Source organism: Cetorhinus maximus, chromosome 13 (assembly GCF_964194155.1).
Source record: "Cetorhinus maximus chromosome 13, sCetMax3.hap1.1, whole genome shotgun sequence".
Taxonomy (NCBI): Eukaryota; Metazoa; Chordata; class Chondrichthyes; order Lamniformes; family Cetorhinidae; genus Cetorhinus; species Cetorhinus maximus.
In genome coordinates, this window is record NC_135891.1 from 87,732,204 (window position 1) to 87,759,689 (window position 27,486).

Sequence of the window (27,486 nt, forward strand, 5' to 3'; positions counted from 1 at the left end):
TAATATATATTGTGAATAACTGGGGTCCCAGCACCGATCCCTGCGGTATCCCACTAGTCACTGCCTGCCATTTGGAAAAAGACCCGTTTATTCCTACTCTTTGTTTCCTATCTGCCAACCAGTTTTCTATCCATCTCGATACACTACCCCCAATCCTATGCGCTTTAATTTTACACGCCAATCTCTTATGTGGGACTTTGTCGAAAGCCTTCTGAAAGTCCAAATAAACCACATCCACTGGCTCCCCCTCATCAACTCTACTAGTTACATCCTCGAAAGATTCCAGTAGATTTGTCAAGCATGATTTTCCTTTCATAAATCCATGCTGACTCTGTCCAATTCTGCCACTGTTTTCCACGTGCTCAGCTGTTAAATCTTTTATAATAGACTCTAGAATTTTCCCCACTACCGACGTCAGGCTGACTGGTCTATAATTCCCTGTTTTCTCTCTGCCTCCCTTTTTAAATAGTGGGGTTACATTAGCTAGCCTCCAATCTATAGGAACTGTTCCAGAGTCTATAGAATCTTGGAAGATGACCACCTATGCATCCACTATTTCTAGCGCCACTTCCTTAAGTACTCTGGAATGTAGATTATCAGGCCCCGGGGGTTTATCGGCCTTCAATCCCTCAATTTCCCCAACACCATTTCCCCACTAATACTGATTTCTTTCAGTTCCAACCTCTCATTAAATCCTGTGTTCCCCAACATTTCTGGTATGTTATTAGTGTCCTCCTTTGTTAAGACAGAACCAAAGTATGTATTTAGTTGGTCAGCCATTTCTTTGTTCCCCATTATAAATTCACCTGTTTCTGACTGTAAGGGACCTACATTTGTCTTCACCAATCTTTTTCTCTTCACATACCTATAGAAACTTTTACAGTCAGTTTTTATGTTCCCTGCAAGCTTACTCTCGTACTCTATTTTTCCCTTCTTCATCAATCCCTTGGTCCTCCCTTGCTGAATTCTAAACTGCTCCCAATCCTCAGGTCTGTTGTTTTTTCTGGCCAATTTGTATGCCTCTTCCTGCATCTAATACTATTTCTAATTTCCCTTGTAAGCCATGCTTTTGCCATCATTCTTGTTTTACTTTTGCGCCAGACAGGAATAAACAGTTGTTGCAGTTCATGAGTTGAGATATTAAACTGAGGCCCTGTTTGCCCCCTCAGGTGGACAGGAAAAAAATCACATGCGACTCTTTCAAAGAAGAACCGGGGAGATATTGCAGTTGAGTTTTGTATGTGAAAATTGTACATTGTTACAAACACCATAGAGGCTGTTAACTTTTAAAAAGGGATACGAATTTCCGCAGATGGAAAGAATCGCACAAGATTTCATATTTTAAGACTTTTACTGTACTAAACAAACTAAAATCAACACAACTAAATATTACTTAGTAGGTAACTAATACACTACACTGCAGAAAAGGTACTTTCCCCATTAACTAATTAACACAATTGGAAACCCCACACCACATTTATACTCCATGACACACTCACAGCAGTTAAGTAGCCTTGTGGTTAAAATCCCAGATTCCTCCAGGCTATCCAACAGGTTCCCTTTCTCCCTGCCACCATAAGGTGAGATATCTAGTATGCTTTGAAAGTCCCTTCGCTCAATCACTTGAGTATCATTGAACCGACTTCCAGCAGCAAGGCATCCTCTGGCGACTCCTTGGTTTATAAATCTCTACAAGTTCCCTTTCTTTGAACAGAGAACCATTTCCCACCAGTTCTGCTTGGCTAACATAACGCTGTCTTTTTCCCTCTGCTTGGCACAGCAGCAGCTGTTTTTGGTCTTCCTTCCTAGGTCTCACTTTCTGAGTCTTTGGCCGGGATTTTCCATGCCCACTGGCGTCGGGCGTGTTCGGTGGTGTGAGCGGGCACTATGGTAAGAAGGCCAAAAAATGGTTTTACGACGTCGGGGGGGTGGTGGTGGTGGGTAGGAGTCCAGTGGGGGGGGGGGGGGGGGGGGGGGGTAAGGAGGGTTTGCTGGGGGGGTATGGGGGGTAGTGTCTAGGTGAATGGGGCGGGGTGGAGTCTGATGGGTCCATGACTGCCTCCTGGAGAGCAAACTGAGGGTAGGTGTGGCATGAGGCAATGGTGAGAATGACTGAGGGCAGAGTAGGCGGTAGGGTGGGAGGGTGATGGTTCGGCGGTAGCCGTTGAAGGGACAGCGAGGTTGGTTGGTGGGAACTCGGGGTTGCAAGAGTGAATGTGGATGCGGATGGGATTTTCAGGAAGGAAGGGAACGCGCACATTCACCTGGACGTCCCCAAAGGAAAATGGTTGTGGCCGGTAGGTCATGGAGAGGAGGTGGAAGGTGATGCTAGGGTGGTCAACTGTGATGGGGGAAAGGAAATGGGTGACTGGGGGAGGGGAAAAGATGGGTGAGCGCATGAAAAACTGAATCCAGACCATGCTGTCCAAATCGAAGATGAATCGACAGTCTTGGTGAGCGAGATCAGGTTCTGCATGGGATTGTGATTGTTGGGCGAGTGGAGATGCAGGTCACCTCAGATGAACAACTGAAGGAGAACCCTAGCGGTCAGCATTGAAAACGCTCAGGACATTGAGGTGAGTATAAGGAGGGAGGGAGGCAATAGCATAGTGCTATTATCACTGGACAAGTCATCTAGAAACCCAGGATAATGCTTTGGGGGTTCAAATCCCGCCATGGCAGGTAGTGGAATTTGAATTCAATAAAAATCTGGAATTAAAAATCTAATGATGACCATGAACCAATTGTTGTAAAAACCCATCTGGTTCACTAATGCCCTTTAGGGATGGAAATCTGCCATCATTTCCTTACCTGGTCTGGCCTGACTCCAGATCCACAACAATGTGGTTGACTCTGAAATGGCCTAGCAAGCCACTCAGATGTATCAAACTGCTACAAAGTCTCAAAAAAGGAATGAAACTGGACAAACCACCTTGCATCAACCTAAGCAAAGTCCTCCTTACTAATATCTGGGGGTTGGTGCCAAAAAATTGGGAGAGCTGTCTCACAGACTAGTCAAGCAACAGTCTGACATAGTCATCCTCATGGAATCATATCTTTTATCCCAGACACCACTATCACCATCCCTGGGCATGCCCTGTCCCACTGACAGGACAGACCCAGCAGACGTGGCGGCACAGTGGCATAGAATCAGGAGGGAGTTGGCCTGCGAGTCCTTAACATCGAGTGCGGACCCCATGAAATCACATGGCATCAGGTCAAACAGGGGCAAGGAAACTTCCTGCTGATTACCACGTACCACCCTCCATCAGCTGATGAATCAGTGCTCCTCCATGTCAAACACCACTTGGAGGAAGCACTGAGGGTGGCAAGGGTGCAGAATATACTCTGGGTGGGGGAATTTCAACGTCCATCATCAAGAGTGGCTCGGTTACACCTCTTCTGACCGAGTCCTAAAGGACATAGCTGCTAGACTGGGTCTGCAGCAGGTGGTGAGGGAACCAACAAGAGGGAAAAACAAAGTTAATCTCATCCTCACCAACCTGCCTGCCGCAGATGCATCTGTCCATGACAGTATCGGTAGGAACGACCACCGCACAGTCATTGTGTACACTACCACTGTGCTAAATGGGGTAGATTTCGAACGATCTAGCAACTCAAGACTGGACATCCATGAGGCGCTGTGAGCCATCGGCAGCAGCAGAATTATGCTCGAACACAATCTGTAACCTCATGGACCAGCATATCCTCCACTCTACCACTTCCATCAAGCCAGGGGATCAACCCTGGTTCAATGAAGAGTACAGGAGGGCATGCCAGGAGCAGTACCAGGCACACCTAAAAATGAGGAGTCAACCTGGTGGAGCTATAACATAGAACTACTTGCATGGCAAACAGCATAAGCTGCAAGTGATAGACAGAGCTAAGCGATCCCACAATCAGTGGATCAGATCTAAGCTCTGCAGTCCTGCCATAACCAGTCGTGAATGGTGGTGGACAATTAAACAACTCACTGGAGGAGGAGGCTCCACAAATATCCCCATCCTCAATGATGAGGGAGTCCAGCACATCAGTGCAAAAGATAAGGCTGAAGCATTTACTACAATCTTTAGCCAGAAGTGCCGAATGGATGATCCATCCCGACCTCCACTGGATATCCCCAGCATTACAAATGCCAGTCTTCAGCCAATTCGATTCACTACATTGCAAAGGCTATGGGTCCTGAAAGTATTCCAGCAATAGTACTGAAGACTTGTGGTTCAGAATTTGTTACACCCCTAGCCAAGCTGTTCCAGTACAGCTACAACACTGGCATCTCCCCGAATATGTGGAAAATTGCCTAGGTATGTCTTGTACAAAAAGCAGGACAAATCCAACCCAGCCAATTACCGCCCCTTCAGCCTACTCTTAATCATCAGTAAAGTAATGGAAGGGGTCATCAACAGTGGTATCAAGTGGCACTTGCTTAGCAATAACCTGCTCGCTGACGCTCAGTTTGGGTTCCACCAGGGCCACTCAGCTGCTAACCTCATTGCAACCTTGGTTCAAACATGGACAAAAGAGTGGAACTCCCAAGGTGATCTCCTCACCTTGACAGCCCTTGACATCAAGGCAGCATTTGACCTAGTGTGGCACCAAGGAGCCCTAGCAAAACTGGAATCATTGGGAATCAGAGGAAATTCTCTGCTACTTGGAGTCATACCTAGCAGAAAGGAAGATGGTTGTGCTATTTGGAGGTCAGCCACCTCAACTCCAGGACATCACTGCAGGAGTTCCTCAGAGTAGTGTCCTAGGCTCAACCATTTCAGCTGCTTCATCAATGCCCTTCCCTCCAACATAAAGTCAGAAGTGGGGATGTTCGCTGATGATTGTACGATGTTCAGCACCTTTTGTGACTTCTCAGATTCCGTGTCCATGTCCAAATGCAGCAAGACCTGGCAATATCCAGGCTTGAGCTGACAAGTGGCAAGTAACATTTGTGCCACACAAGTGCCAGACACTGACCATCTCTAACAAGAGAGAATCTAACCATTGCCCCTTGATGTTCAATGGCATTACCATTACTGAATCCCCCACTATCAAAATCCTGGGGGTTACCATTGACCAGAACTGGACTCGCCATGTAAATACTGTGGCTACAAGAGCAGGTTAGAAGCTAGGAATCCTGACGAGTAACTTACCTCCCGATTCCCCAAAGCCTGTCCACCATCTACAAGGCACAAGTCAGAAATGCGATGGAATACTCCCCACTTGCCTGAATGAGTGCAGCACCCACAAAACTCAAGAAGCTTGACACCATCCAGGACAAAGCAGTCCACTTGATTGGCACCACATTCACACCGACGCACAGTGGCAGCAGTGTGTACCTTACACAAGATGCACTGCAGGAATTCACCAAGGTTCCTTAGACAGCACCTTCCAAACCCACGACCGCTACCATCTAGAAGGACAAGGGCAGCAGATAGATGGGAACACCACCACCTGGACGTTACCCTCCAAGTCACCCACCATCCTGACTTGGAAATATATCGCCATTCCTTCACTGTCGCTGGGTCAAAATCTTGGAACTCCCTCCCTAACAGCGCTGTAGGTGTACCTACTCCACATGGACTGCAGTGTTTCAAGAAGGTAGCTCACCACCACCTTCTCAAGGGCAACTAGGGATGGACAATAAATGCTGGCCTAGCCAGCAAAGCCCACATCCCGTGAATGAATAAAACAAAAACGTGAAAGATCTGCCTGCATGCCAGAGTCTTGCACGAGGCTCCAAAAGGCCCTGCCACACACACATTTCTCCCTCCAGAGTCACTCGTTGGCCAGCTGCTCTCTCTGCGGTGACAGAGGACGAGGTTGAGGGGCTCACAGGCAAAGGGGACTCAGAGGGAGAGGGCAGCCTCTGAGATTCCTGAGTGGATGACCCAGGAGTGTCCAGCTGCTGCCCCTCCTCCCTTCGGATGCCCGAGGCCTGGCTCCTTGAGGGGAAGGTTCACCTGGAGGGACGTTGATGTGCGCCGTTGCCTCTCGTGTTGCCGCTGCACATGGCTCCCACGACAGAGTGCAGGTCTGCATGCATCTCCACATACTGCTGGACCAGGGTCACCATGCTGTCCTTCATCCTCCCCATGAAGACCTCCATACACGCACATGTGGGCATCACTACATCAGAAAGGAGGAAGATGCACTCCTCCGACTTGCATGCCACTCTGCTGAGGGCTTCCAACAGCTCTGCGTGATGTTCCCATGCCCTTCTGCTGATTCTCCAGGATGAGTTGGAAGGCCAAATCTAGAGACTCATCATCTGACTGGGAGCTCACAGATGCCTGATCACCAGCGGTCCTCTGAGTGCTGGACAGCTTGCATGAACCTGCCCCCTGCTGCTGCGGACATATGTCCAGGGGTGACCACCAGATTGTGAACCCGAACCTGCTCTAGATCTAGGTCCCACTGAGGTGTGTGTCTCTGTGCTCGTGCAGGGTGTGGGTAAGCGCTGTGACGGGTCTTCCAGGCTGCTTATTTCTAGTTCTTCAACGAGAAGATGTCCTCTTAGCTGGAAGTGAGGATGTGGATGGAACTGAGGGACGGACTGACTGGCTGAGGGTGTCGGCCACTTGGCAGAGCTTCTTGTGAACCAAAGTAGAGATAATTAATGCATGGCAGCAGAGTCAAAAACAGAAGAGAGAGAGAGAAAGAGGGATGATGTGGTGCAGGATGCTTACCAGGGTGTTCGCTACCGACCACACCGTCACTGCAGGCACAGTCCATATCCCAGCCAGTCAGTGCATTGGCACACTCCTCACAGTGAGTGAGGGGCCTAATGTGGGCCACACCGCCCCCGCTCTGGGACCTCTCCCTGCTATGTGAGCAGGCTTCTCCTGCATGAAAACAGATGGGGAGAGTGTGAGCAGGACACATGACACTACATGGAATGTTTGTGTGGTGAGTGGAGCCATGGACAGGATGAGGACGTGAGCTCCAGAGGATATGAGCCTGATGGAGATGTGAGGGTATGTGTGAGAGTTAGTGATGGTGTCTCTTGAGGTGTGAAATCCCTGTAGATTTGGATTTGTGAGTGTGTGAGTTGAGAGTGATGAGCAGAGTGACGTACCCTGGCGGAACAGATGAGACCATTCATCCTGTAGCGGCATCTTTTGCAGGGTAATTCCGCTGGCCACCACTGCCACTACCTCTCAAGCCAGATTAGTGAGGCTGCTGCCCATCCTGCGGCCACATCGGGGTAGAGGACATCACGGCGAGCCTCCACTGCGTCTAAAAGGCACTGGAGGGATGCATCATTAAACCTGGGGGCTGCAGTCTTTTTGCCTTTTGGGGCCATCCTGTCTTCTTTGCAGCAGTCGTGGGTTGGAAGCACTGAGATCTGTGCGTGCTGTCTGACTTTAACTGTGGCGCCTGGTGTGGTAAAGCAGCAAGGTGATGGCATGGCGGGTGAATGAGAGCCCGTCTGCCATGGAAACGCCGTGTTTCCCAGGAATGCATAATTAATGTGGTGGGTTTGGGACGATACGACGTGAAAAGCCGCCATTGTGGCCGGCGGGTAAAACATCATTTATCCGCCCAGTACCGCACTTAGTGCAAATCTGGGATAATTCTGCCCTTAGAATCTGTGTCCAGCAAGACCAGCTGCCCCCCTTCTGAGTCAAGGTGTGAAAACTGGCCCTTGAGCTTTTAATGAGTTCAACCTGGGCTTCTGTCCCCATAACACCCAAATCACAAGGACCTGTCTCTGGCCAGAGTTCAGGATGATTACCGTTCCCCTCTTCAGGACACACTGCTTTCATTTAAATTAAAGGAAACATTTTAAAACATGACCACCTTATAATGTCTTGCATTCTTAACAACATTACGATAATGACTACACTTCAAATGTACCTCATTGGTTATAAAGCACCTTAGAATGTTCAGTGGTTGTGAGAGATGCTATATAACCACCCAGGATTACAGGTATCTCCGGGACATACAACGCTCCTCAGACTGCTGTTCCCGTCGCATTCTGAGATCCACACTCAGTGCCATGTGCCGCCATATGAACACACTCGACCTCTCCCTCCAGCAGCACTGCCGCACCCTTTTTCAAAGCTGCGCGTGCCCCCAGTTTAATTTTATTCTTCGTCTCATCCGACGCCTCAACAAGAAACTTTTTCTCTTTCTCTTAAGTGCCAAGGAACGCAAGCTCCAACAACTCATCGACACCAACACCCATCTGGGACCCTCCACCCCTGCTTGTCCCTCCGTCCCCACCCCATCTTCCAATCCCAGCCCCAGCCGCGTATTCACTATACCCCCTGACCTTCCCCTCTCCGATGCTGAACGTTCAGTGCTCAGCAAAGGACTTAGTTTCATACCCTTACGCCCTCATCTCAATGAATTTCGGGCTCGGCACTTCTTCCGCCGTTTTCGTCTCCGTGCTCACTTCTTTGGGCAGGAGCCCTCTCCCCGTTCAACGGATCCTTTTACCCACCTCCAATATTCTCCCTCCACCTGGACCCCTCCCTCTGGATTCTTACCTTCTCTTGATCTTTTCATTGAGAACTGTCGGCATGACATTAGCCGTCTCAATTTCTCTGCTCCTCTCACCCATTCTAATCTGTCTCTCTCTGAACTTACTGCACTCCGTTCTCTCAGGTCCAACCCCAACATTGTCATCAAACCCGCTGACAAGGGTGGTGCTGTTGTTGTCTGGCGCACTGACCTCTACCTCGCGGAGGCTGAGCGTCAACTCCCAGACACTTCCTCCTACCTCTCCCTGGACCATGACCCGACCACTGAACATCAAGCCATTGTTTCCAGGACTGTCACTGACCTCATCTCCTCTGGAGATCTTCCTCCCACAGCTTCCAACCTGATAGTCGCCCAACCTTAGACGGCCCGCTTCTACCTCCTACCCAAAATCCACAAACAGAACTGTCCCGGCAGACCGATCGTGTCAGCCTGTTCCTGCCCCACGGAACTCATTTCTCGTTATCTTGACTCCCTTCTCTCTCCCCTTGTCCAGTCCCTTCCCACCTACATCCGTGATTCCTCTGACACCTTACGTCACATCAACAATTTCCAGTTCCCTGGCCCCAACCGCTTCCTCTTCACCATGGGCGTCCAATCCCTCTACACCTCCATCACCCACCAGGATGGTCTGAGGGCCCTTAGCTTCTTCCTTGAACAGAGGCCCGAACAATCCCCATCCACCACTACTCTCCTCCGTCTGGCTGAACTTGTTCTCACACTGAACAATTTCTCCTTTAACTCCTCTCACTTCCTCCAAATAAAAGGTGTGGCTATGGGTACCCGCATGGGCCCCAGCTATGCCTGTCTCTTTATGGGGTATGTGGAACATTCCTTGTTCCAGTCCTACTCCGGCCACCTCCCACAACTCTTTCTCCGGTACATCGATGATTACTTCGGTGTGGCTTCATGCTCTCATCTGGACCTGCAAAAATTTATTAATTTTGCTTCCAATCTCCACCCCTCCATCATTTTCACATGGTCCATCTCTGACACTTCCCTTCCCTTCCTTGACCTCTCTGTCTCAATTTCTGATGATAGACTGTCCACCAATATCCATTACAAGCCTACCGACTCCCACAGCTACCTTGACTACAGCTACTCACACCCCGCTTCCTGTAAGGACTCCATCCCATTCTCTCAGTTCCTTCGCCTCTGTCGCATCTGTTCTGATGACGCTACCTTCAAAAACAGTTCCTCTGACATGTCCTCCTTCTTCCTTAACCGAGGTTTTCCACCCATGGTCGTTGACAGGGCCCTCAACCGTGTCCGGCCCATCTCCCGCGCATCCGCCCTCACGCCTTCTCCTCCCTCCCAGAAACATGATAGGGTCCCCCTTGTCCTCACTTATCACCCCACCAGCCTCCGCATTCAAAGGATCATCCTCCGGCATTTCCGCCAACTCCAGCATGATGCCACCACCAAGCACATCTTCCCTTCACCCCCCCCGGCGGCATTCCCTAGGGATCGTTCCCTCCGGGACACCCTGGTCCACTCCTCCATCACCCCCTACTCCTCAACCCCCCACCTATGGCACCTCCCCATGCCCACGCAGAAGATGCAACACCTGCCCCTTCACTTCCTCTCTCCTCACTGTCCAAGGGCCCAAACAGTCCTTTCAAGTGAAGCAGCATTTCACTTACATTTCCCCTAACTTAGTCTACTGCATTCGTTGCTCCCAATGCGGTCTCCTCTACATTGGAGAGACCAAACGCAAACTGGGCGAGCGCTTTGCAGAACACCTGCGGTCTGACCGCAAGAAAGATCCAAACCTCCCTGTCGCTTGCCATTTTAACACTCCACCCTGCTCTCTTGCCCACATGTCTGTCCTTGGCTTGCTGCATTGTTCCAGTGAAGCCCAACGCAAACTGGAGGAACAGCACCTCACCTTCCGACTAGGCACTTTACAGCCTTCTGGGCTGAATATTGAATTCAACAACTTTAGATCTTAAACTCCCTCCCCCCATCCCCACCCCGTTTCTTCCCCCTCCCTTTTGTTTTTTTCAATAATTTATATAGATTTTTCTTTTCCCACCTATTTCCATTATTTTTAAATCTACAACTAATACCTTGTCAGTCATTCCACCCCAACCCCACTACAGCTGTACCTTGAGTGTCCTGCCATCCATTCTTAATTAGCACATTTTCTTAGATAATATCACCACCTTCAACACCTCTTTGATCCTTTTGTCTGTGACATCTTTTGATTATCTGCTCCTATCACTGCTTGCTTGTCCCTACAACCACCCACCCCTTTCAACTTCTCTCTCCCCCCCCCATCTTAAACCAGCTTATATTTCACCCCTCTCCTAACTATACTCAGTTCTGTTGAAGGGTCGTGAGGACTCGAAACGTCAACTCTTTTCTTCTCCGCCGATGCTGCCAGACCTGCTGAGTTTTTCCAGGTAATTTTGTTTTTGTTTTCTATATAAATGCAAGTCTTTCTTCCTTTTTCAAGGTTGGAGGCTAGGGAAGTGGGGCAAGGTGGGGGTGAGAAGAGTGTAGAGCAATTAAGGAATTCAGAATTAAGTTCTGCAGTATTTTGACAGTATGATAAGCTACACCCACAATTCAGAGTGTACTATCTGGTTAAAAACAATAGGCAGAGGCTACAGCTGTATAACTGACTCCTGTGAAATGGGGAATCAGATTGCTCACTGAATAGAGTCTTAACAATAGCTGGAATGTGGATGAGATCAGTAAGTCATTCTCCCTGTCTCCAAACTATCAACAACAATTATGTTCCATCATCACATATCGTATAGTGAAATATTCAATAGAAACAAAACATGATCGGGTAAGGAGGGTAGAGAAAGCCTTGAAGATTGTTTCTCTATCATTATAAATCATTACACTTCATTGCCAAGCAACCAGGAGCGGTGTGTTATGATATGAGATGTTTGAAAACTGCTGATGTCCTTGGCTGCAGCTTATGGTCTCAAATACTCTAAAACTCAATATGCCACCCAATCCCTCAGCATTTCTCTGACAGCATTAAAAAACATTTGACACTGCCTGATGGAATGTATTTTAAGCCTTCCAGTATGAACAAAAGCCCCACCATCTATGGCAGCCTCAAATGATGAAAATTAAATCTTGCTTGATAAGTTCAAAATCTTTCAGCTGTGTGTTGGAGGAGGGGACATTTATTGTGACAGGAGGAATGTGCTGCTCGCCCATGTGTGCCCCAGGTTCTGCGGCTTGAGATGGTGTTGCAAAATGCACATCAAATCCCTCTTGCATGTGAGTGAATGGCTGGTTCGAAATCAACAGAAAGACACGCATCGCTGGAGCAACATCCCAACCTGTTATTAGCAGATTACATACATCAGCATCATGTGTAAAGTGTAAAATCAGTGTTAAATCCAACACCACAACTGATTAGAACTGAGATAAAGATAGAAAGCATTGTCTAACAACACCTATCCCCTCTCACCGAAAAAAATAAGCCTGTACATAAAATAACACCCTGATAATGGAATCCGATTATTCTGCTCCCCCGCCCAAATATTGGCTGAAATGATTTTCAATTCATTTGCCCTCTTCCCCTAAAGATGTTGTTGCATCCTGGGGTTCAACTACTGCAGAGTTTCACTCAAGTAGTTATTCTTATGCACAAGATGACATGGTAAATGTCAACAAACCATTAAACCAATCTTAATCTCATCCTGCAATCTCTGGCAGGAGGTATAAGGAACACTGGGTTTTCTCCTCCACCAGCAAATTAATTGTTTGAAGCTAACTGATTACCCTTAATTCTAACTGCAGATAATTGAGAATAGCCCAAAGATTAAACTCAAGGTCATCCTGGACTATAAGGTTTAGTTACAAACCATGTGGGGTGGTTAACCTACCAAGCTATCAGGATATTGAATGAACATTAAGCCAGTGGAAACTAGACCTCATCATACTACAAGCATGGGGCCCGTATCCATTGTCATTTTCTTAAAACTTCCATTGGATATACAGTATCCCATTCATCTTGCCATTTTACACTTGTGAGAATTCTTCAGCTGTTTCATTTATTTAAATATTTGTGAAGCCTTATTTTGAAATTAGCTGGCTTTATTTACAACACTGTTGACTTGCCAACTGCTCCCCAGCCCCCACATTAGTACTATATGTACAGTACACAAACTGTACATGGAATTCTGCTCACTAACCTACATTGGCTCCCAGTAAAGCAATTCTTGATTTTAAAATTTCCATCCTTGTTTTCAAATCCTCTCATGGCCTTGCTCCCTCTATCTCTGTACTCTCCTCAAACTTCACAATCCTGTGAGATATGGCATTCCTCTAATTTTGACCTCTTGATGACTCAGATTTTAATTGCTCCAACACTGGTAATCGTGCCTTCAGTTGCCTAGGCACTAAGCTCTGGAACTTCCTCCCTAAACCTCTCTGCCTCTCTACCTCGTTTTCCTCCTTTACAACACTCCTTAAATCCGACCTCTTTAAGCAGGTTTCTGCCCTAGTATCTCTTTATGCGGCTTGGTGCTACATTTTGCTTTATGGTGCTCTTATGAAGCGCCTTGGGATGTTTTATTATGTTAAAGGTGCAACATGAATATAAGTTGTTGTTATAGCCAGGGCAACAGCTGGGGAGGCTAATGAGCAGAATATCAGCCAGGCTTCTTGCCCCTTATCACCATCTAATGACACCTGCTGGAAGTAAAATACCCACATTGAGACATACAAAGTTCTCACAGGGCTTGGCAGGATAGCTATAGGAAGGGTGTTTCCCCTGACTGGGAGGGTTGTCTGGAACCAAGGGACACAGTCTCAGAATAAGAGGTAATCCATTAAGGACTGAGATGAGGAGAAATTTCTTCACTCAGAGGGTGGTGAATCTTTGGAATTTTCTACCCCAGAGGGTTGTGCAGGTTCAGTCATCGAGTATGTTAAAGAAAGAGATGGATAGATTTCTAGTTATTAAAGATATTAAGGGATATGGAAATAATGTGGGAAAATGGCATTAAGGGTAGAAGATCAGCCATGATCTAGTTGAATGATGGAGCAGGCTTGAGAGCTGAATGGCCTACTCCTGCTCCTATTTCCTGTGTTCCTGTGTATGGTCAGGATCTTGTTCAGTTGTGTTAACCTCTGTAGTCACATGGTCTGATGACATTCCCTGCCTATGGGTCACACATGAATAATGGCTACCTGGCTGAAAAAGTGAAGGGTGCTAAGCTCTTGTAGAACTCTATCCCACTAGCAGGAGGTTCAGTAACCATAGGGCCCAGCTTGAAGATAATTGGCAAAAGGACCAGAGCGGGCAATGAGGAGAATGTTTTCTTTCAAGCAGTTGTTTTGATCTGGAAGGTACTGACTGAAAATGTGGTGGAAGCAGACTCAATTATAACTTTCACAACAGAATTGGATGTATACTTGAATAGTAAACATTTCCATGGCTATGGAAAATAACAGGGGAGTCAAACTAATTGGATAGCTCTCTCAAAGAGCTGGCACAGGCATGATGGGCCTCCTTCTGTGCTGTAAGATTCTATGAGTCAGTAAGAAATCAATGCCTTCTCCCAAGGAATGTAGAAGAGAAAGGTTGGCAAGAAAAAGGGCCTGCATTCACCCTCATGAATTTTATACAATTTGAAAATGAGGAAGCAATTCAGACACGAATATAAGAGGAGTGTTTTGCATTAAGTGTTGACACAATGCTACTGATAACCAGACCTGTCAATCCGGGTCAAAACACTAGATATGAGATTTTCATAATTTAAGTATATACCGCAGTGACTGTCTTGCAGCAACACCAGAAATGTGTTAAGATGTCAAGCCAAGTTTGGTGACATGATCCCCATGATTAAAAGTTAATGCTGGAATCTAAGCACAGTGTATGCATGTACCAAATAATAATGCAGGAAGGCAGAAGGTCGTAATCTTGCCTATGACTCTCCTGCTGAATGTAAGAGAAATGGTAGGATGATTAAATGCTGAACTAAGATATCTCCTGATAATCTGAATCTTATATTCACGTATTGTGTTGATATGATGTTACTTCTATCAGACTGAGGAATAAAATAGGTGCATGTTCTTAATATGCTGACACATCATATTCAGTAAAAGGAAGGGATGTTGCAACTCTATCTCATGCTTGTACGGATTATTGTCAGTGACAATGAAGGTCTTTAAGTTACTCCATGCACCTGAAAAGATGTTCCAGCAAAATGTTAAGCTTAAAACCACTTAAATCAATGCCTTTCCATTCAGTGATTTGCAAACACTGTTCTGTATCTAACAAACACTTCTTGCCATTTTGCATTGCAAACCTTTGTAATTTCCTTTCTTGCTGTCGCTCACAGCAACATAGGTGAATAGCAGGGAGTGATTATTACCTTGAAATCATTGTTGGCTACCCGCTATACAGTTACTAGGTGTTAGCCATGGCTCAGTGCTAGCACTCTCGGTTTTCACTCAGAATAGTGTGGGTTCAAGTCCCATTCCAAGTCCCACTTAAGTGCAAAAATCCAGGCTTGTTCTTCATTGGAATACTGAGAGAGAAGTATTTCAGAGAAGAGCGGGACGGTTCTCCCTGGAGTCCTGGTCAATATTTATCACTGAAACAAGTTACCTGGTCAGTATCACATTGCTGTTCATAGGACCATGCTGTGTGTAAATTGGTTGCTGCAATTCACTACAAAAGCATGTGATTGGCGGCGAAGCACTTTGGGATGTCCTGAAGTGGTAAGCAGGACGGTCCTCTACCAGAAACTAGATAAAATCCGCTGTCCTCACAAGCTTTGCAGTCTCATATTGTCCTTTCATAATAACATGTACGATGCTATTCAGTTCAATGGCACCACCTCTGACAGTTCTGAGATCAAGAATGGGGTGAAATGGGGCTGCATCCTATTCTATTTTGTATCTTTTTCTTTGTTCTCCTGTTCTATGCTTTCCCTGTAGAGATGGAAGGACTCAGATGGGAAACTCCTCAGCCGATCAAGACCGAAAGCCAAGACAAAAGTGTGACATGTCCTAATCAGAGAACATCCATATGCTGATGATGTTGCACTAGTTGCACAGACAGAAGACCAGCTCTAAAAGTTTGCGGATCATCTGTCATGCCTATGTCATGTTCTCCCTCACCATCAATGTCAAGAAAACTGGTTATGGGACAGGGTGGTGTGTCTCCACCTGTGATCAGATCCAGCAGCACACCACTGGATGCAGTCAGCAAATTCTGTCACCATAGATCTAAGGTAACAGACAACATGTCTCTTGACAAAGACCTCACACACACATTGGAAAAGTAGCCAACAACTTTGGCGGACAAACAAAACAAGCTTGGAAAAATGGCAAATTGACCCTCAAGGCCAAGATGCTTATCTCCAAGACTGTATCCTCAGCACAATGCTGTATTGCAGTGAAGCCTGGACAACTTACACCCACCAAGAAAAAAAGGCTTGATAATTTTCATCTTCGGTGTTTACGATGCATCACATGGAAAGAAGAAGTCAACAATGAAATGGCCCTTTCTAGGGCAAACATGACAAGCATGCTAGTGCCAATCAAGCAAATGAGGCTTCGCTGTTTTGGGTATGAGTATCGAATGGAACATGGTTGCATTACCAAGGATATGCTATACAGGGAGGTAGCCTATGCCAAGACACCAGCAGGGTGCCCAAAGTTCCCATTCAAAGATGCTGTCAAAAGAGACATAAAAGGCTTCAACAATCACAGCAAGTGGAAAATTCTAGCTGACAACTGATGCAAATGACAACGCCAGCCATGGGCAGGAATTCAACACAACATGTGCTTTCAGGAGCTCTAAAGCAGACGCCAGCCCTGCAAACAAAGTGTCAGCAGAGATTATCCTGCACCACCAGCAAGGGACAATGTCATGTATGGCCTTTGTGGCAGATTTTGCCTTTCCAGAATTGGCTTGTGCAGCTACCAAAAGGAGTGCAACAGATGATCTCATCTGACCTTACCAAAGTTCTGAGACTTCATTCCCATCATCTCTCCCAGGTGAAAGCATGCCAATCATCGCCATCATCCTGAAGTCATGGAAGGTGCAATATTTCTCATATAGTCTTTCTTTCTCACTGGAGTTCCAATGAGCTCTATTTACTGTCTTTTCATCACTCATCTTCTGAAGCTGTTGTTCCAGGCATCATAACCAAACCCAATTCTGTCTGAATTCAATTTCCAAACATGGCCACTGGACAGTAATCGAGAGCAGGAATCCTGGTTGATTTTTTCTGTCTTAGCCCATGAATGCTGAAGGCATTTCTTAGTTAAGGTGGTCAAACTGAAAGTCTAGAGCTTAAACCTGGGACTTTCCATGGTCTGTATAGTCCAGTATTCTACCCACAAGAGTTTTACCAACCAAGCTGGTCTGATCCAAACTTGAGAGATATTTACAGCTTAAATCAGAACCCTTTTTGGATGATTACTTATACAAATGCTGTGAATTCTTTTTGTTAATTTTTGTTTGACATCTGAACGATGACAAAAAATCCTTTTATATTGATGTAATTTTTCTCAGAAACGTGTTCAGTATGAACTACTGTACAAGTGAAATTCATATAAATATGATTGTCTGCAGTAGCTGACAGTTTGGTTGATGTGCTCACCGAGAGGGGGACGATCTGCAGTTTACTGGGCTAATGTGAAAATGAAGGGATTCCGTACACGTGTTACCAACCCATGGGGAAACCATAAAACAAAATAATCAAATTTACTGAATGACCCCCAAATGAGGAAATTACCAACAAGATTTCACTTTTTGTAGCTTTTACTTTAACACAAATCAGAACCAAATTACCTATGAATCAATAGGCAAATGATACTTCAACTAAAAAGGTTAATTTCACTTTAAATAGTCAATACAGCAATGTCTTATGTGATCACAAGTATTTGCATCACTCCACACACAAATGTGGCACTACATAGCTACACAGTTTCACAATATGCTGTTCTTTACTCACACAGGATAGGTCAGCAGACCCATCTGATAACAGCTTTCACCTTTGAGTTTCCTGAGTACATTATCATCAGCAAGACGTTCTTCTATACACCATCTCTCCCTTGGGTTTGGCTGCTCTGTTATTTACTTTACAACAATGACTAGATTTTAAAACTACTTCATTGGCTGCAAGCACTTTGGGATACCCTGAGATTGGGAAAGGCATTATGTAATTTTGTTTTTCCAATATTTCATGGCGTGGTCAGTTTGGAAACATCCACAAGGCTCGCCAAAATAAAGAAATGGTCTTATGTTCTCCTCTCCCCTCTATGCTATTGTTTGGTCTTGCCTATACTAATTCTGATGATGGGTCCCATCTGAAATGTTAACCTTCCATTTGTCTAATAGTTGCTGACTGACCTAGTCTGTATTTCCAACATTATCTGTAGATTGGGTTAAACTTTCCTGAAAGCTTATGGCTCAGTAACGTACTGGACTATTATAATCTGGGGAAGTTTCAGATATACCCACCGGCGCAAAAAAAGCTGATACCAGAGAAAAGACTCAGCTGTGTTGGTGATGGAGAAATCTTCATTGGTCTAGCATCTCAGTCTACAGATAGCTTCTGTCTCAAGGCTCCTGGCCAATGTGTGCACTTACAGTTCTAGAGTCAGCCTGTTTTGGTGAACTCAGTATGGAGTTAGCACCTGCTTTAAACAAAAACCAAAGGAGTTTATTTCAAGCATTCTCGTTGTTTGTATAGGAACATATATAACTACATTTCCAAACCCTAATACTTTTCTCCATTATTTTCTGCACTGCTTTACTTACCCTGTGGCATCTAGTTTCTCAGTTCTATTTTGTTCACTGTTTTGTACCAGTTCATGTGCAAGAATGACTTGAGTTGATGCACATTCTGAGTTTCCTTCCATTGGGCCCTGCAAGGAAGCAGCTGGTCTCCACTCAGCACCTTTTATTCTCCCAGAGCCGAACATGGGCAAGATCAGCTCAGCAGCAGTGAAGCTATGTAGTATGGAATTTAACTGTACAGACCAGGATGGTCCAAGGCAAGTTCCTAGCAAATTCTCAGATAACTCGTTGCAGCCTGTTAATTGTATTCAGATGCTGAGTATTAACTGGGGACTCACTTATGCTTATATATATATAGGAACAGGCTGAAGGAGGAGTTGTTGGCTGGAGGTGCATGGGCTGCATTATGTGTCTCTGTAAATGAAAGCTCCTGGTGTTTCAAAATTAGACTTCAGTGTTCTCTCATTCACTAGTTGACTATCCTCAATCCCAAGGAACTGCCCAAGCAAGAGAGTGAGTTGACTATTTGAGTTCTAACACAGCTAACATAATAACTCAAGTACCAATTTCGGCTTTGGCACTCCTAGGCTACAAAGAGAAAATGGTAAATCAGCCAGATTTTCCATTCCTGAGTGCTATCTAGTGACTTTTGTTGAAAAGCGTGGGTGTGTAGATAAGGGAAGATCAGAGGTAACTGTGATGTTTTTCATGGAAAAATAGACAATTACAGCTCATTGTCCTGAGTTATAGATGAAATATGGCCATTTTGACAAGGTACGGAAGATGGCAGGTTTCTATGGAACTGATCCCAGCACCAGTCAGAGTCTTCGACTATTTCAATAAGATAAAAGCAAAATATTGTGGATGCTGGAAATCTGAAATAAAAACAGACAATGCTGGAAAAACTCAGGAGGTCCGGCAGCATCTGTGGAGAGAGAAACAGAGTTAATGTTTCAAGTCCGCATGACTCTTCTTCAAAGCTATAGAGAAATAGAAATGTGATGGATTTTATACTGTTTAAAAGGGGGTGGAGCAGTTGGAGCAAAATAGAAGGTCAGGGATAGGTGGGAGCTAAGGAGAAATTTGATAAAGATATCAAGGACACAGGAGGCATGGTTGTTTTTCAGATTGGAGGAGTTCCTCGTGGGTCAGTGTTGGGACCCTTGCTCTTCCTGATATATGTTAACGACCTAGACTGTGGTGTTCAGGGCATGATTTCAAAATTTGCAGATGATATGAAGATTGGAAATGTTGTCATCTGTGATGGGGATAGTCTTGAACTTCAAAAGGACATAGACATTTTGGTGGATTGGGCAGACAAGTGGCAGATGAAGTTCAATGCAGAGAAGTGTGAAGTGATTCATTATGGCAGGAAGAATATGAAGAGACAGTCAAAAATAAAGGGAGAAATTCTAAAGCAGGTGCAGGAACTAAGGGACCGCAGTGTACATGTACATAAGTCATTGAAGGGGGCAGGGCATGTTGAGAGAGCAGTTAATAAAGCATATGGTATTCTAGGTTTTATTTATGGGATCATTGAGTACAATAGTAAGGAGGTCATGTTAAACTTGTATAAGACACTAGTTAGGCCTCATCTGGAGTACTGCATCCAATTCTGGGCGCCATACTTGAGGAAAGACATGAAGGCATTCGAGAAAGTACAGAGGAGATTCAGAAGAATGATTCCAGGGATGACCAACTGTAGCTATGAAGATAGATTGGAGAGGTTGAGACTGTTTTCCTTGGAGAAAAGAAGGCTGAAAGGAGACTTGATAGAGGTATTCAAGATCCTGAGAGGTATGGACGGGGTAAATAGTGAGAAAATGTTCCCTCTCAAGGATACACTAAGAACTAGAGGGCACAGATTCAAAATAATTGGCAAAAAAAGTAAATATGAAGTGAGGAAAAATGTTTTCACCCAAAGGGTCATTGGAGTCTGGAACAAACTTCCTGAAAGGGTGGTGGAAGCAGGTTTGATCGAGATATTCAGAAGAAGTTGGATTGCTCGCTGAAAAGAGACAATGTGCAAGGTTACGGGGATAAGGCAGGCGAGTGGGACTAGGTGGAATGCTCTTTCAGAGAGCCAGTTGCAGACTCGATGGGCTGAATGGCCTCCTTCTGCACTGTAAAGATACTGTGAAACTGTGATTGGATAAAGGGAGTGTTACTGGTAGCGTTAACAACTAAAGAAGTCAACTATTTCGTTAAACAAACTTGACTTCTGTTTTGTTCTTTCTAAGCTCAAAGTGTGATGTTCCATCCATCTATACAAAATAGAAAGATTCAAAATGAAGGTGCTTCAAAAGTAGAAGCATTTGAATGATCAGTAATAGTCTGTTGGCTCCAGTTTTCTAGAGAAACTCTGGACAATCCATAATATCTGAGCAATATTTGGTCAAAAACCAAATGAGTGCCAATTCCCTAAAGGATGGGACTGTGAAAGGAAACGTCTCATAGTTTCATGGAGATCACTCCAAAGGAAAACTTCCTTGTCTGTGCATAAACCTAAAGAATAATAATAAAAAGAGCTAGCAAATTTCATGGAAACCATTTGGAATTAGTTTGGTGCTTTGGAATTTCACAGTCTGTTTAGGCTAAAAACCTGATAATATATGAGCGTTTCTCTCCAATGCCAGTTTTTAAGCTGTAGTGATTGAATTTTTAAATTCCCTTCATGTGGAAAATAGTCTTTTCTCTCTTCTTGTTAAGATAAGGAGCTTCAGTCAACCACAGATAAAGTATGTAAAAACAGTCTACTCCTAGATGCTACACAACAGAACCTGGGTTTGTTCTTCACAAAAATAACACAGGGACGCAATCTAACAGGCTTAGTAGCACTTACATAAACGAAATGGATGAATTTGCATTAATATAGAGCCTTATCATTTCTTTAGAAAATCACAAAAGTGCTTTACAATCAATGGATTATTTTTGCAGTGCAGTCACTATTGTTGTAAGTAAAAAGCATCTGCTACTTTGTGCATATAAATTCCACAAACAGCAAATGAGTGAATAACCAAATCATTTGTTTTTGGTGGTCCTGTCTGAGGGCAAAACGCTGGCCACAAAAGTGGGAGAATTCTCCACTCCCTTTTAAGTAATGGGGTCTTTTGCACCATCTAAACAGACAGATGTGTTGGTCTCAGTTTAACATCACATACAAAAGACAATTCCTCCATACTGCTTTGAAGTTTTTCCAGGGTCAAGGAAAGGCCATTCAGCCCAACTAGGCAATTTTTTTTGGACAGTTGTCAACCAGACCTGTCAGAATTCTCACTGTGCTCCTTAATCTCTCCGGAGGCAGATCCAATTGCCCTTTGAATCCATTTATAATGTCTACATTAGTGGCCTTCCTGGTGACATGGCACACATTGGTTGTTGGTTGTATTTGATTTTAAACATATCGGTTCCTCAGGGTGTTTACACCCCAGGTTAGGCAAGTAGGTAACTCTTAGACCACCAGCAGGTCCAGAGAAACTCTCTTCTCCAAGAGACAACTGGTTTTGTTTGCTTATAGCTTTTGCACCGTGAAGTTGAAAAAAATATGAAAATTGCAGAAATAACTCAGTGGGAGGCAGTGGTGTAGTGGTATTGTCACTGGACTGGTAATCCAAAGACAAAGGGTAATGCTTCAGGGACCCAAATTTGAATCCTGCCACGGCAGATGGAATTTGGAATTAAAAGTCTGATGATGCATAAATGATTACATTGTCTAACAATGCCATAAAAACCCACCTGGTTCACCAACATCCTTTAGGGAAGGAAATCTGCTGTCCTTACCTGGTCTGGACTATATGTGACTCCAGACCCACAGCAATGTTGTTGACTCTTAAATGCCCTCTGAACATGGGCAATTGGGGATGGGCAACAAATGCCAGCCTAGCCCGTGATGCCCACATCCCATAAATGAATGTAGAAAAGAATTTGGAGAAGAGTAATAAATAGGTATTTGGCTCAAAGTTCATCCCTCTAGTATGCCATCTTAGCAGCATTTTCAGTCCTCCAGTCTTTTTGTCTCCATTGCACAGCCTGGCAAATTATTCCAAACATTGGCTAAACTGCCACAGAAGAGCCAAGCAGTCAAAATACAATGATTTCAATATTGATGTGGTCATTCTTTGGCACATTTTTCCATATCAAAACAATGATTGTACTTGTGACCCTAGCTGAAAAGAATATCAGATCATTTAAGAAATAAAAGTTGGATATAGTTGGTTTTTTAATTATTGACAAGCATCAGCGAGTGAAGAAAGCCATTGCACAACATCACCAAGGCTGTAAAGAATAGAAGACAAAGTAAATCACAAAGCATTGATTTGGTGACAGCAAGTTTTGGTTTTGAAAATCTACAGATGGTAAGGGGAAGGAATGACTCCACAAGATTAGGAGTTCAACAGTCTTTACATCCTTGGGTAGGATAAATTAGGAGACAGTGCAATGAGACTGACTGCAACAAAGTGTGGATGCTGAGAGGAGGAAGAGTGTATAATTGGTATATCTGGAAGAACAAGAGTGCCGAGAAGTATAGATGTTTTAATAAAAGGACAAGAAAGGTTGTGATGGAGAGAAAGTTGCTGATTAGAGAACTACTTGATGCATGGATCGTGAACCGGTTCCACTGATCAACTATGAACATTTCTCACCTTACTGTCTGTTCTGAATTATGGCATCAACATGACGAAATAGAAATAGAGATGAAAATCTGGTATTAACTTATTCTGCAACAACTAAATACTCACTTTGAAGAGATTTCTTTTAAGTTTCTGTGCTGTAAATTTTTCCAAATTGAGGGAAGCACTTGAGGGAAATAAACTTCAGGGTGACAGGGAAAGAGTGGGGAAAGGGACTGACTGCATTGCTCTACAGAGAGCCAATGTGGACTCAATGGGTTGAATCATCTCCTTCTGTGTCGTAATGACTAAGAATCTATGAATTTAATGCACATAAAGGTTACAATGCCATTTACAGCAATCCATTTGCCAAGGACTTCATTTTAACAATCAGCATTTTACAAGGAGACAGATAAGTACTACAGGGAAAGGGGGTGTGGTAGGTTTGATGGTTTGTTGGATGGATGTTCATATTCACTGTTAGGTCTAAAATAGCTGATAACTAAAATGACATTCCTAGTGGTAACATTGTTCTGTTCAACATGGATCATGAGCAATCCTTACAGTCGTGTGCCCTGTCTATGACCCTGATGGTCCAAGTGAACATTAAATAATCCTAATGCACAAATTGAAAAGGAGTGGGGAGTTCGCCCACATTTCATATTGCTTCCTAGGATGTAGGAAAACACAATACTGGATAGATTGTACTTGCTGACCTACATTGGCTCCAGGTCAAGCAACATCTTGATTTTAAAATTCTTATCCTTGTTTTCAAATTTCTCCCTGGCCTCGTCCCTCTCTATCTCTGTAATTTCCTGCAGCCCCACAACCCTCCAAGATATCTGTGCTCCTCCAATTCTGGTCTCTTGAACATCTCTGATTTTATTTGTTCCACCATTAATGGCCATGCCTTCAGCTGCCCAGGCCCTAAGCTCTGGAATTCCCTCCCTGCTCCTCTCCACTTCACTTTTCTCCTTTAAGGCACTCCTTCAAACCTACCTCTCTGACCAAGCTTTTGGTCATCTGACCTAAAATCCCCTTATGTGGCTTACTGTCACTGGGTCAAAATCCTGGAACTCCCTTCCTAACAATGCTGTGGGTGTACCTACACTACATGGACTGCAGCGGTTCAAGAAGGCAGCTCACCACCACCTTCTCAAGGGCAACTAGAGATGGGCAATAAATGCTGGCCCAGCCAGCGAAGCCCACATCCCTTGAATGAATAAGTGTTAAATTTTGTTTCAGCATGCTTCTGTGAAGCACTTTGGGACATTTTACTATGGTAAAAGGTGCTATATAAGTTGTTGTAGATTGGTCAAAACTGAAACTGGGCCAGCTTGAGCAGCTTGTCTGAACAAACATTGAGACGCAGGTAAAGTGCTATTACAATTAGTTACAAACACTTTTTAAAAATCAGAGAGTAGCCATGCCAGTCCACTGAATTCCTGGTCATGTGGTCAAAGTTTGAATCTCAGTCTTTTTCTTCTCCAATCCGATTTTCCTTTTCTTCCCCCTCACATCAGAAAAGTCTCTGGTTTCATTGCAGATCAATGCTCAGTTAACTGACCTCAGCCATGATGCAATAGGAATGTTGCAATTAGCTTCGGTGTTTTTGCGATATGGACAATAGCTAGAGCCATGGGACACTCCGGCCAGACAAGAATGCAAACCCATATACCACCCAACCCAGCTAACAATAAACACCCTCATACATAGCCAGCACATAACACACACTCTCAAAGCAGTAGATCCGACCCATAAAACACACCTTCAGACACAGCCTGATCCAACTCCTAAAACACAACTTCATGAGAAAGACAAAAAAAAGTGATACTCAGAGGAATATAGCCATGGCCAATTTTGGGAATACTCTGGTAAATTCCTTTTTTCCTAAGGCAAGTCAATTCCTGATTGTTATCTGGCAACTTCGGTTGGAAAATGTGCACTTCTGGGTTGTGTGGGAGTGAGTGAAGGGATAGTGCCAGGCTTGGTTGTGATGCCTAACACAAACAGCTTAAAGACGCCAAAAGGATGCCCACTTGAGTAAGGAATTGACAGTTAGTTGACACCAGTTAAATTGTACCCAAGCATAAGCCAGCAGCTTCAGCAGAGCAGAGGATAAATCATTCACCAACAGCAATGTATCCTTCATCTTGCTGGAAGACGGAGCCCAATTATCTTGAGCGAGAGACACAATTGAGATTTTGTAACTTGCTGAATTGCTAATTTTGCAGGAGTGGAAGGTTCACATCTTACGTTACAGAAATGCCTCCGTGGACTTTGAGCAGTTATTGAACAACAGATACAAAAATAAAGAAGCTATTTCCTTCACACTTGTCTCACCAATGTGCGATTTGTTTTGCTTCCCAATGAAAGATGATAGCAGCTCAGACCGAAACATGGTCTTATGCTGTTGAAGAGGCATTTTGTTTGAATCTAAATATAGGTTTTGATTTTTAATCTCTGAAAGGTTGCACAGCATGTCCTGTTTCTTGTCAATTAACCCTTTATGGCCTGACAGGTTTTGGCACTTTTCCCATGGCAGTGTGCTTCCCACAGTGTAGGAAGCGGAGAACTGAGCTTGCTTTCTACCCACCTTTTCATAAGGTGCTGACTCATGAAAGTTAAGGCTGTACAGACAAAGGATGTCCTTTGCATCTAGGGTTGCCAACTCTGGTTACACGTAATCCGGGAAGTTTCATTAAATTACCCCTCTCCTACCCCGAACATGCCTGACCTTGGTACGTACAACCATCCTACACCAACTGGAACCAAACAGACCCTCCCTTACCTGATTAGAAAATATTTAACTGTTAATGAAATGGCCTCCCCATCCCCTTCTCTTGTAATTAATATTTGTTTAATGCCCTCTGTGATTTTTTCACCCAGGTTGCTCGCAGATTAATCTTTAACTCCTGGAGACTCTAAGACAAACTGGAGTGTTGGTGGCACCTCTTGCCACTTTAACAAGGTTCCTCATGGGTGAGCCTAATTAATGAGTATTGAGAAGGTCCTTGGCAGTGGAGTGGATCAGAGGTAACAATGGAAATCCACACACCTGCCCTTTCCTATGGCTTCAAATAGAAATGTTGCCTTTTTCTAGGGCTATGACTGTGCTGCTCTATAATTGCTGGCTGCAGTCTGCTGTGCAGGTTAGTATTGGGAGTGACTCATGCTACATTTTACCTTACACACTACATGCTCTAATTCAATGACAGTGCTGTAAGATAAATGAGCAGCAGGGAGAAGTGCCTCAAGCTTGCTTTGCACACCAACAGAGCCAGCAGAATCAGTGCTGTTTGGAAATGGCTACCGCTAGTAGCCCCTATTTCGTTTCTGTTCTCAGTCCAGCTGTACATCAGGCCAACAACGCAGTTTCCTGCTTGCTGGCCTCTGGGATCTTCCCCACCCATTGAGTAAGCTCCAGTTGTAAGATATAAAAATTATAATTGTTATTTCCAAACAACATAGGCGTCCCTCACTTGTTTATGTTGCTATAGCACTGCTGTGGAACTTCCCTCCAGTGTAGAACAGTTCAAATGATAGGATAGTGACCTGAAGTGTTAACCGTGTTTCTCTTTTCACTGATGCTGCCTGATCTGTGAAGTGTTTCCAACATCTTCTGTTTAAATAAAAATATTAAATTGTTTGAACGAACGCCAAAACTCATTGGATAAACAATAGTCTGTTTGCTTTCCAATTTGCTTTCTAATTGCAAGGGAAGATGGTGTTTGTGGGTGGGGGGGGTGAGGGGGAGGTAGTTGGAGGTGGGAGGTCATATGACAAAACCCCTGGATTATGTCCAGAGTTGGCAAAGCTAGAGAACCAGCGTATTACAGAATGACTTCAAGTCGAAACAATTGCATAACATTAACTGAACATCACTGTCTCTTCTCAAGGGAACTAGATGGCCTTTATCTGCTACCCGCCCACTGTAAATGTCAATACAAACCAATGAAAAGTTGCACAAGTGGAACAAGTGCCAAAGCTGACCTGAGGGAACAAAGGCATTGAAATGGCTGGTCTACATGTAACTTTGTGAAGTTTTAGCACCAGATTTCACTTTGAAGCATGGCTAGATTTCAATATTCCACATTTTAAAAAATCTATTATTAATTATCTATCTCCCTTTTCTGTACTTTCCAGATTCTCTTGTTATTTCCCAATGCTGGGAGGTAAAGGATTGTTTCCCCTGTCTGTAGGTTTCCTTCTTATTTGAATAAAACTCTCAGTGCCCTCTTCAGGATACTCTGCAACAGTCAGCATGCAAACCCAACCAGACTCACCTTTCAACTAAAGCCAACACTGCAGCAATTTTGGAGAATGCTGTTTTAATGAATTCCCCATCTTGTCCACAAAGATCTCTCTTCCACAAATATTGATAATTGTTCCATCTGCTTGGACAAAGGAAATTATCATTGAAGAATAATGCCACTCAAACCGCTGACATTTCAGTGATATTTGTTTAACTGACAGAATCGATTTGATAGAGCAAGAACTTGGAGAAGAAGCACCCGATGCCCAACCAAGCTGATTGGTAAGCTAATAGAGCCAGGGAGACATCATACACAGAAGCTACTAAATCTCCAGAGGATGTGGATATTCCTCACTACATTTCAATAGGAAAACAGGAGCTCCTCAATTGATTGCAATAGAAAATGGACCCTT

The 27,486-nt window shown here is 44.4% G+C and overlaps 1 protein-coding gene across 5 annotated transcripts in view; it reads right to left on the bottom strand.

Moving 5' to 3' along the window:
- Window positions 1-27,486, bottom strand: part of sema6bb (sema domain, transmembrane domain (TM), and cytoplasmic domain, (semaphorin) 6Bb) — a 584,175-nt gene that overhangs the window by 547,615 nt on the left and 9,074 nt on the right. For 4 of the 5 annotated variants that reach the window (XM_078555699.1, XM_078555702.1, XM_078555701.1 and 1 more), the window contains exon 2: window positions 27,105-27,212. The exons of the other annotated variant lie outside the window; for it this stretch is intronic. The gene's annotated coding sequence lies outside the window, so the exon portion shown is untranslated. The remainder of the gene's footprint in view (window positions 1-27,104; window positions 27,213-27,486) is intronic. 5 annotated transcript variants of the gene reach the window in all.